General features: G+C 36.2%; 1 pseudogene; it reads left to right on the top strand.

Annotated features, from left to right (window-relative positions):
• Positions 1–12,140, top strand: part of LOC134375184 (rho GTPase-activating protein 20-like) — a 150,087-nt pseudogene that overhangs the window by 120,693 nt on the left and 17,254 nt on the right.

Below are 12,140 nucleotides of genomic sequence, written 5' to 3'. Positions count from 1 at the left end.
GTCTAGTCTTTGTGCATGGAAACATGGAAAAACAAAACAAAACAGTTTTTCCTCTCTGGAAACCCAGATTCCTCCTGTCTACTTATAACTTACAACACTGTATCACTTTCTCCATCTTTTAGTCAACTCCTATTTTTACTTCTTTCCTTATCCAACTTGAATTCCATGATTATCATGATTATCTCTCTTGCAGATAACCTCAGCTTCTTTGACCCTCTTTCCTACTTTCCTATGTACGTAGCAAAAGTCCTTCTTTAGATGAACTCTAAAGAAACACTGCTAGAGGAAATAATACAGCAGCAGGGCAGTTTTATATCACTAATGACCACCCTCAAATGGGCACTCTATACTGGCTAGAGAGTCTTAACTTTATCACTAAGGCATTTTCCAACTCCTTGAGTCAACTGTTCTGTCTGAATCCCCTCCACACACATATACACACTTAATCCCATCACTTTCTGTTGATGGTGACCTGGCCTCCAACTCTATACTTTACTGAAGTCAACAGTAAATTAATAGATCGGTCATCAGGGACTCCCTCATCTTGCCAACACCGGTGTACAAACTTACCGTGAATTCATACCAGTCATCTTCTCCTGTCCTGTAACAGTAAGTTGAACTTTTGGACTATAAAACTGTTTGCTCACTTACTTGGGCTGTTCTGAGGGGGTGCTATAGAGAGACGTATCATGGTTTTCCATCCAATAAAATGTGAGCTTCATGAAAGCAGGGATTTTGGTCTGTTTTGTTCACTTCTGTATTGCCAGAACCTGCAACAGTGCCTGGCATATGTAAATGAATATTTACTCAATGAATATTTGTTTAATGGATAATCAAATTAATTTTTAGATTTGTTATCTCATTAAAGATACAAAGAGAATCTTTATAACTATGCTATGGAGAATAATATTCTCCCACTCTACCTTTTTTACCCATGTTTTCAGAACTATTTCTCTGGGTCTGTTGTCAATTTTAATTAATTTGACTGATAATCAGAGAGTAGGAATCCTAAGGGTTTTACTCAGTTTTGCCAGTGACTTGCTTTCTAAGTTAAATTGTAGGCATCCTCTGCTCAGTTTCTTTCTATTGGAAGTTAGGATAATGGTAGTTCCAGAGGTAGATGATTTGTGGCAAATGGGATCAGGGATGGAGTAACTATAGCCTAATGGTGCCAAAGCCAAGCTGGATATCAGAATCACCTGTGCAACTAAAAATTGCAGGTGAACCTCTTATGTGGGTTTTTTTTTTTTTTTAATACAGAAGATATTGATGAACAACTGTTTCAGAAACCACTGATTTAGATCAGGGGTCAGCAAAGTTTTTCTGTAAGGGGCTCGATAGTGAAATTTGCAGGTAGGTGCTTATGTAACAAAAGAAAGAAAATTTCCATGTGTTTTTTACTGATGGAATTCAAAATATAATAATTGAGTATAATTATACATAATACATGTCTACTAAAAAGAGTTGAATTATCTTGAGGGGGATAAAATTTGACTTAATTGGGTTTTAAAGTTCGTGACTTAATCGTCAAAATCAATTGCAAATGTTCTGATCTGTAATGAGATTTTTATATTTCATCTTGGAAAACGTTTTCACACAGATAGGTACTGCCAAATATCGATATCATTCTATGAGCGTATAATCCTAATTGAGCACATTTCTCTCTTAGATGGCATTTGTAGACTTGTGTTAGATTCTTCTTCATTTCATGGAAGATAATCACTTCCAATTGCAGGTTAAGTGGAAGCTCCTCAATTTAATAAATAGATTTTGAGTTATGATATTTTCCTCTTGCGTGGAGATTGGTAAAAGACTACTAGAGTTATCGTTTGAACTCGGAAAATATATGTGCTGCAGACTTGTGTGGGACTAGAGATCTTTCTTCTTGTTTTGACAGCACCAGAAGTGTATAAAGCAGCTTGACATTACTTGTGATTAAATATCGTTGAATGACTTTACTGCATTAAAAGTTTTATGTATAAGCATTGTTTTGCCTTGTAATTTTAGGTGGGATTCATTAAGAAACATCAAATCTACAGGAAAAGTTAACTTATAAAGCCATTCAATGTCCAGTAATAGTGATTGAAAGCAGTTCTTCTCATTCATAAAAAGTTTAATCTCAGCCCAGAATTTAAAACATCATTATAAAACTTTACCACTGCTGAGCCATTGAACTGCTCTGTGATAGTACAAGAAAGGCTAATATTTGGCTTCTATTTCTGACGATTCACAAAACTGACAATGGTTAAGTCCATGAGAGTAAATGAAGTTCACTGCTGACACTACTAATCCAGTAACACTTTATAGATTGAAATATATTCCCTGCAGTACCACTGATCAATACACTGAATAAACCATACGTATTAAACATTTAAAAATTTTACAACCTTTGTAAATTTGTTGAATCACACCGTTTTTTCACTCCACACATTTGCTACATCATCAGACATAACACATTTTAGCAGATTCCACTTCAGGTGGTGCTGAATTATTTTCTCAAATTCTTTCAAAATATTCTCACCCATAGTTGTTCTATGCAGTCTGTTTAAGGCTAATTCTTCAGTCACTTCAAACGCGGCATCAACTTCTTGAATAAGCAACTGAGCAGTATTGGTAACATCTGTCAACTCATTAAGAACCAAAGTGAGTCACCTGCCTTGTTTTAGTTAACTATTGATATTATTCCTGATGTCCTCAACTATTTGATCAGCTATTCTGACTAAAAGGCTAATAATCTTAAATCTAGTTTCTCTGGGCTCATTTCTTCATCTACTACAAGCACACAGGATTTCATCAATTCACCATTAGTAAATGGCTATCCTTTCTTGGCTAACAAATGAGCCACTCAAATTTACTTTTGTTGCACTCTGTTCTCATTTTTTGTCTTTGTGAAGAAATTCTGTGGTGATGAGATATTTTATTTTAAATATTCTAATTTTTCTGATCGTTGCTTTCTTTTAAGTTGGGGATACTGTGATAGTGTTTAGTCTGGTAATGTCAACATCTATTGACAAGTGCTTAGTCAGGTAAAGTTGACATATATTTTTTCACCATGGCTGTTATGTCGTTGCACAGTAACCACAATACTTTGCCCATTGATTCAATAACAATGTCATACACACTTCATGGTGCCCTAAAAACTCAGCACTGGAAGACTACTTTTCTTATTTTGACATGATGGATAATAAAAAAAATAGATTTGCAGTATCATGACACACGTGGCACTTGAAACATTGTCAAAATATAATGGAGTCACTGAAATTTGTAGTGCCTTGAGCAACAGTGCAAAGCAATGAGAGCACAACATATTGTCTTGGTCACAGCTACTCAACTCTGCCATAGAGTGTGAAGTGAAAACAGTCATAGACAATACATAAATGAATGAGTGTGGTAGTGTCCCAGCAAAACTGTTACAGACAGTAAAATTTGAATTTCTTAAAATTTTTTATGTATCACCAAATATTCTTCTTCTGAATTTTTCAACCTTTTAAAAATGTAAAAACTATTCTTAGCTCACAGGCTATCCAAAGAGAGGTGGCAGGCCAGATTTGGCCCAGGGATTGTAGTTTGCTGCCCTCTAATTTAGATTATTAGAATGCACATTTAATCAAAAACATTTCAGGTAAAGTCTCAGTATTCTACTAGACTTTATAACAGAGCTTTCCCTAAGTAACAGAACCATCTCTTTTGACTGGTCTCCGTTTCTTTGCCTGTTACATCTTTGCAGTGTTTTAATGAGAAGTAAAAAAGCCAAAAGGCATCTAGAAAGACTAAAGAACTGTAGAGAGCCTACAAATTCTACAAATGGAACTTTTGGTCCCTGGATGATAACAGTCTTCATAATGTTAACAAGTAATTTCTACATAAAACATAACAGTTTATAGAATACTTTCTTTTAAGCCTCAAAACAACCATGTAAGTTTCCATTATTACCCATTTTACAAATGAGCAGACTCAGACTGTGTCCAGCATCACAAAGCATATAGCAGTAGAACTGAAAACTCAACATAGATCTTCTGTCCTTAGATCTCGACTCATCATTAGACCCAACTGCCATATTATGTGGACATGTTAGTACTAACTCACTTCATGAAATGGAGACAATTTTACATAGTTATTGTTTGTCTTACTGTTAACATCCTCACAGCTTTTATTAATACTCGTTTTTTTTTATTTGAAGGCAACATTCCACTCTGGAAATTGTTTTCAGTACTTCCATAGCCTCATTGTGATGTACAATATATGACCCTATGATTATCAAAATTTAATGTATTTTAAAGTCCATATTTCTGTTTCCTTCTTTCCCACCTTCTTTGCCCCCAACTCATCCCTAACATAAATCAGAATTAAAAAGGAGACCTCGTAGGAGGAAATGAGTTTAAGAAGAAGACTCTCTTCACTCTCTTTCCCTGCCTTTCTTCACATACATACCAACAATTAACCTGACTTCTAATAGGGAAAAATGAGCTAATACTTTTTTTCCAGCACATATTATATATATGGAATTTGGCTTTATTTACCAAGTGCCACTTGTTATACTCAGAGTTCATCATACTCTGTTTGGCCTGTATATTTATTTATTTATTTTGTCTTTTTCGTGACCGGCACTCAGCCAGTGAGTGCACCGGCCATTCCCATATAGGATCCGAACCCGCAGTGGGAGAGTCGCTTCGCTCCCAGCGCCGCACTCTCCCGAGTGCGCCACGGGCTCGGCCCTGGCCTGTATATTTAAAATCCACAGAACTCTTAAATTCTTAAATTGCTTAGCCCCAGGAAGTAGATATTTTGCGTGATCTTATGTGGAAATTTATATGTTGTTTCTAAGATTAGCAAGGAGATAAAAGAGGAAGATAATTTCTATTAAAATATTGGCTGGGAAGAATTAATATTATGTTTTTAAACCACCTGAATAAAATAAGCCACAATTAGACAAAGCTTCATACATCCATTTCTGAGAGACGTTTTCTCTAGTTAGCTCAAAGAAAATATCCTTGTTAACCAGCATCGCTTTAGGTGAGCACAGTCATCTTCCATCTGTTTTTCAAATTTCTGCTTCATTGTCGAGAAGACCTCCCACTAAATAGTCTTACACTGGAAACAGAATAGCAATAGATCTCTCAGAACTCCACCTCTGAGACTTGAGTCACTACAAGTCATCCTTGGGGTGGTTGGTCCACAGTGAGATAGCTCTAGTGTTAATTGGGGGTGCTGAATATAGACATTCAAAGATCTGACCTCAAGACCCAACTCAAATATCACTTCTAGGAAATCTTTGTTTCTTTGAATCTTTAGCTACCCCTTTCTCTGTGTCTCCAGAGCACTGTATACATATCTCTAGTGTAACTTAAAAATTTACGTTGTGATTATTTGTTTACATATCTACATGTCTCTTTAGACTGTGAGCTTCTCTAAGGCCTGAGAACTCATCCCAGGACTTAGTCCAGTGTATAGAACAGAGCAGAAGTTAAATGAAAGATTGAATGGCTTAGTCACACCTACTGGAAAAACTTGAATGAAGTGGAAGAGTTAATTAAGCGGGATCTTTCTGAGTGTGGTCTGAAGCAACTCTTGGGGTTCTATTGTGAGTGGAACTCCCATTTCTGTGAGCCCACAGCAGGCTTATTACCTTCCATATCTGCTTCAGACCCAGGACTACACTGGAATTAATGTGAACTTTTATAGTGGATGGTAAAATATGGGACATGTTTCTTCTTTTACCTGTTTGCCCTGTCATTCCAATGTTCTCTCATATGTATTTCCCACTCTGGAAAAAAACAAAAATAAAGGTCTTCTTAATTTCTGTAGCTATGTGGCCAGAATAGAATTTCTAATGAAAGCTTTTACTGTTGTGGTTATTATTCTATACGCACAAAGTTTTAAGGATTGTTATTTTTAATATTCAGTTTTCTAATTTAAGCATGCAAAAACACTAGCCTGAATCTTGCCAGGGTTATTTAGGAAAGCTAGATTTACATGAAATTAGTTTCCTTTACATTTACATAATCTTTTTTTTTTTTTTTGCAGTAACATGTTTTTTCATCAGCTTTTGACATTTAGAAAATAAGGGCTATACATTAAAGGCTCTGCACCAAAGTAAATTTTAATGAAAATTCTTTTTCTCTCAGTCTCAGAGGGAACCTGGACTCTCAGGTTGAATGCCGAACATAAAAAGCATGGCTACAGCTGAAATTTTTTATGATAAAGTAAAGAACTCAATTTCCACTTAAACCTCTGTCTACATTCATAGAATAACTGAGTTTATAACTTGTGATAGAGCATTCTTCTTAAGAAATGTGAAAGCTAAAAAATCAAGTAAATCTCATAGTTATAGAAATAATAAAACCAGGTTAAATGTGAGCAAACCAGACTGAGTACAGCTACTCAGCATATATATTATGGTACATACTAAACAAACATTTGCCCAGATTGACATTGCTAGACATACAGGAACCCCTTTCTGGATTTCAGAAAGGGTTTCATTTCTTTTTCTGTTTTCTAAAATGGTGTAGGTTGGGAATGTCAAAGCAGGAAGAAAATTCTTAATAGAGTAGTGGTATTCTTTCATGTCTACATACCTCCAGAAGGCTGTTAAACCAAATGGAGAGTAAGTACAGCGAGGAGGTCTTGTTTTTGAGGAGTAGATTGGTCTCTTGGCAGCTTTAATCAAGATTCCTTTGACCCATGCCCTGGGCAAAGTAATACTTTCCGTACATTATCTTGCATGATCCTTTCAGTAAGCCTTTGAGGGATAGGTTATCCTTTGCATTTTAAAGTTAAGGAAAGAAGTTAAGTAACCTGCCTAAATAAGTGTCTGAACCAAGAGTCTTAACTAGGCTCCTGAGTTCAAAGCCAAAGAGCTTTTGCCCACCTGACTGTGTGTACATTGACGACGTACTTACTGTATCCTAAGGGAGTGAAGTGTGGATGATGGTCGTAAGGCCATCTGATAAAATGTTGCTTATTTGCTTTCCTCTCACAACTTGGCTTTTTAAATATTTGGTTTAAGTAGGTTATTCTGAGAAAATAAAATGCTAAGGTACATTATATCCAAACGAGATAAAAGACTTCTTTAAAGTTAGTATTTGACGATGCTTAGAGAGAATTGAGTCAAACCGTGAGTGAGTGCTATCTGGGTATTGTGGCCTCTCATATCTTGGTTCTGTTAGCCTTAATTGCAAGATGTTTTGAATCTGCCCCAGGAATGCATGCTTTAGGGGTTAGCCAGCAATTTGGGCAGAACTGAATGTACAATATTTGGGGCTTCCACTGTCAGGTTTTGTCCTTTCTGTGATTCCCTCTCACGTTCCAGCTGCTGTGGGTACCTTTATCTTTGTTCTCTATTTCTCCAAGCCAGTAAGAGTTCCGGTTTCTCTCCAAATTTTAGTTGCCCCGCCACCCTGGGGCCTGTCTTCATAATAAAAGCTATAAGAATAGGAAACATTCAGTGCCATGCCATTCCCTTCTTCGAAGGGTCAAACTTTTACTTTCAGTGTCTACCTTCTTTTGATCACTCTTTAGTGACTACAGGTAGGTTTATTTTCATTCACTTGTGTAGAGGTTATAGTTGTTGTTGTCTGTGTGTGTGTGTGTGTGTGTGTGTGTGTGTGTGTGTGTGTGTGTGTGTGTGTGTTGGGGGAAGGGAGAGGGAGAGAAGGAGCCAGCCACTTTTAGAAGTGGAACTTTTAAAAATGGAACCTTTTTATGTATCAGATCATTTGCAAACTAACTTTCATGTTAAAATTAGACACAGATGACAAAAATTTCAGCACTGTGGTATCAAAATCATAACTCACTATTGACCCTTTTTACTTCTGCCTACTTTGTATATGTTGTTTTTTTCCACTTAAATTTCTCCTCAGTTTCAATCATTGTTCAATAACAATTGAGTACTTATTAGGTACAAGGCATTATGCTGGATGCTGTCTGTTGAAGTCTTATTCATTCAAAATCCAAATCAGGTTGGCCAGTTGGCTCAGTTCATTAGAACATGGTGTTATAAACACTAAGGTCAAGGGTTCGGATCCCCATACCTGCCAACTGCCTAAAAAACATCCAAATCAAATGCAAACGCCTCCAGGATCACTCCTCTCCCTCGTACTGGATCAATGTGCTTTACTTTCTTCTGAATACCTTTGGTCCGTTGTTCCTCCCTTATGATGTTTTATTTATTAATATACTTGTTTTTCCCCTCTCTCACCCCACCACCAGTCTTGTTCCCTATTAGATTATAAATGTCGCCATGGCAAGGGCAAGTCTCAGTCATGTTTGCACCCATCCATCCTGCCTTAAGCATACGTCTTAAAGTCAGGAACTGAAAAGATACAGGAAAGTCTTTGCAGTTGCAAAGAAAGGGAAAAAACGAAGGACATTGCCTTCCTGTATCTGTTGTCAGTAGTAGAGTTGGACATCAGGCAATAAAGCATTCTTTGTTTCCATAGAACATCTTAATAGAGACAACAACTCTTCTCCTCTTTCTCCTCTTCTTCCTATTTCTCCTCCATCTTCCCCTTTCCCTCCTCCTTGCTTGCTTTTTCTCATGATTTAATTGTAGTATAATTCAGTCTTCAAATTTCTGGATGCCCAGTCTCATCTTTAAAATGGGAAAATGTATATGTTAGTATGAAAAACACTTTTTGCTTTAAGTTGTAATATTTCAATAGGAAGCCATTCTTTCACCTTTGAAATTTAGTGCCAAAACTCGAGTAAACATACCAGTGGTGTCTCAGAAATAGATAGAAGAAGAACCAAACATTTGATTCTTCCTTAGTTGATTTTTCCTTAATTTACATAATATTATAGAGAAATGTCATGGGTTGAATTGTCAATAACAAAGGACATCTATAAGCATTTCTTTTCTGAGCCATAGTAACGAACATATAGTGAAATGGAAATTATAGAAATAAAGTTAAGTAAACTAAACTAGTTTTTCTAATACTCTCAATTCTGCCTTAGATTCAAATCAGAAGACATTTAAAAGGAGAAGATCTATCTTAAACTGGGCCTTTTGGCGAGGCTCTAGCACTCACCAGCACAACTTGCCCATATCTCCAACATCTCCTGTGCCAGGACAGCTGTTTGGAGTTTCTCTGCCAAATATTTGTGAGAATGATAATCTGCCCAAACCTGTCTTAGTAAGTCTCATTTTGGCCTGTAAAGTAATGGGAAAGGAATTTTAGGAATGGGGAACTTTGGAAAGTAAACCTGTCCCCAGATGGAGAGATTATAGACATCCCTGGCTTTAGCTAAGAATCTCTATTATCATTATTTAAAAGAATTAAAATCTGACTTAGCTATTGCAGAATCATAAGGAAGACATAAGAGATAATCTAGACTACTGGTTTCAAGAAAGAGCCATATAAGCCTGCTCAGGTAAATTGGAATTTGCTCTGTAGATAGACAATCCATATTCTATCTCTCACAAATCCTTCTTCAATTCAACTCCATATTGTTCTGAAAGTCTGGTTTTTTTTTTTAACCACTTCACCAACAGAGACTACTTAATCATATTTTTTAAAGTTTTTAAAACTGCTTTATTTGTATTTCAAGTATTTAAGAATAAAGATACATTCTCTGGCATTTAGTTATCTTTTGTGTGTAGAATGGGTCAGTTGAAAGCCACTGAGTTTGTGTTGATATATTAAATAATCACTGTTAACCAACATTTTTATTGAGTATCCAGTATCCTGCAAGCACTATACTAGATGTGTGGCATTTTATGCTGTATTGTGCATCTATAAATGCCAGACACTAGTCTAGCCCCTTCACAGCTTATCTGTCACAGCAAATACAGAGGGTAGTTATTATTGTCATCATTCCTTTGTTTACTAATTAAAAAAAAAAAGCCTCCGAACTTTACCAAGGGTTACACAGTAAATAAGTGGCATAACTAGATTTTAAATGCCATGGATTGCTTGTCTCTAAAACCCATTCTCTTCCTACACTGCAAGCAGAGGACATACAAATAGAAAGAAAGCAAAGTGAGTAAACACTTAAAATTTACTCTCCTAGCAATTTTCAAGAATTTAGTACATTGTTATTAACTGTCATCACCATGTTATACAATAGGTCACCTAAATTTATTTCTCTTATCTAACTGAAATTTTGTTTCCTTTGACCAACATCTCCCTAACTCCCCTGCCATCATCCCCAGCCCCTGGTAACCACCATTCTACTCTCTAAAAGATTGACTTTAATCCTTCTAGCTGTCCATCCTGCTCCAATCCTTCAGTGCTTTTAATCTGTCCTCTAGTAGCTGCAGTACATGTTCCCTTGCATGTATGTGTGAAGTGCTTTTTTGTTTTGTTTCCTTTGCTTCCCCATAGGATATGCTTTACTTTCTTAATCAAAAAGGACCCCTAACAAAAGGAATCTTCAGGCTATCAGCCAGTCTGAAATCCTGCAGAGAGCTAAAAGAGAAACTGAATTCTGGAGTCGAAGTACACCTAGACTGTGAATGTATTTTTGTGATAGCATCTGTTTTAAAGGTAGGAAAAGTTCTCCCTTTATCCACCCCGTGGTGTAGCTCTGGAGCAAGTTAAACATTTTATGTTTTGTTTTGTTTCATTATGAACATTATTTCTATCAGGAAAGAACCAAAGTAGATTTAGAATCTAAAAAAGGTTAAAAACATTTCAAAAAGTCAATATTGGACTTTAAAAGCCACTGCCGATGATATGACATGTCAGATATACTTTAAAAAAACTTTTTTACCTCACACCAATCTCTTCTTCAGTTCTGCCACCCCATGCAAAAAGAAAAATTGTAATTAAAAATTAAAATAATCAAAACATACACAGCATGTTTACAAAAATAAGCATCCTGCTTATGATGATTTTCTCACTATCTCACTACCTTCCTAATGAAGGCAAAGTTTTCGAAGATAGTTACAGCTTACCTTGCAATAAACAAGCATTTGCCTTGGAACTGAAACAAAAAACTATTGAAATGACTGAAAATTGCATTCATTTACATAACCATCATGCCCACAAATATTCCTTCCTTTGTCCCCTAATGCCTTTTACTTTGGAAGTGGAGTAAGAACGGCTACAACATCTGGGCCTTCTTTCACTTTTACTACATTTGACATTCTCTATTGTTCTTACCCTTTACCCATGGTTACTATGTCACATCTACCCATGGCTGACAGAGTTCTAAAATGTTTTCTTCCCTCACATTCTTGGAATTGTCATACATTTTTGGAAAACCTAGAGTCAAAACTAGCTTTAAGCAGAACTTTTGACCCCAGTAGTAGCTTCTGCAGACCTGCAGAAGGGGGCCCCATCTCCCAAAGTGTTGGGGTATACTGGAGCCACAGGTAGAGACAAGGCCCACAGCCTGCATCCCAAGGCCTGAAACATAAAAACCAAATGATGGAAAATATGGCAAAGAAGACTTTTGCATACCCCTACTCCAGCTGAGTGGCCAGCTGCTTTCAGAATTTTACTGCATATCTTCATGAACACTAGGTGTTTTGGGGTAAATGGGCCATGTCTGCTCTTAAACAAACCCTGCTGTGGACTTTTGCAATAAATTATCACTCAAGAGAACTGGAGAGTTTTAACTAGGTTCAACTAATCTGTTTTGTACAGGGTTTGTGATGACTCTTCAGTCCTGAAATACAATAAGGATATCTGTGGTATGCTTAGCTAGATATATATGCCAAGGATATACGAGTATATGCATATGAGTTTTTCTTTTTCATATAATTAGGTTCTCTGCCAGCTCTCAATTTAGGAAGGTAAAACCAATGTTTTAGAAGAATTTCCTTAATGTGCTGTTCTTCACAACACCATACTTCTTAAAATTTTGTGCTAAATTCTTGAGGCTATTACAAAGAAGCATGGTTCTAGAAGAGTTCATTTGTGTTTTAGATTGCAGAAATATTATTTTTCCAAAAATAAGCAAAAGACAAAAAATTATCCAAATGATTGAAGAGTCTGGTTAAATAGGTTCCAAATAATTGAAGGTTTATCATTATGTAACTGTTTTAGTCACATTTCTTCCAAGTGCTTTCATGAAAGGAGATCAATTTTGGCAAAAGTTTTTGAACTTTTGTTTCTCATTTTTAAGACTGTTTTAAAGTAGTGTAGTATAAATTTAACTTCTCAAACTATAATTGGACAAAAATTGCTTGAGACACT

Source organism: Cynocephalus volans, chromosome 4, assembly GCF_027409185.1.
Source record: "Cynocephalus volans isolate mCynVol1 chromosome 4, mCynVol1.pri, whole genome shotgun sequence".
NCBI classification, from domain to species: Eukaryota; Metazoa; Chordata; class Mammalia; order Dermoptera; family Cynocephalidae; genus Cynocephalus; species Cynocephalus volans.
Note: the sequence above shows the minus strand (reverse complement) of the source record. Positions and strands in the feature narration are given on the sequence as shown.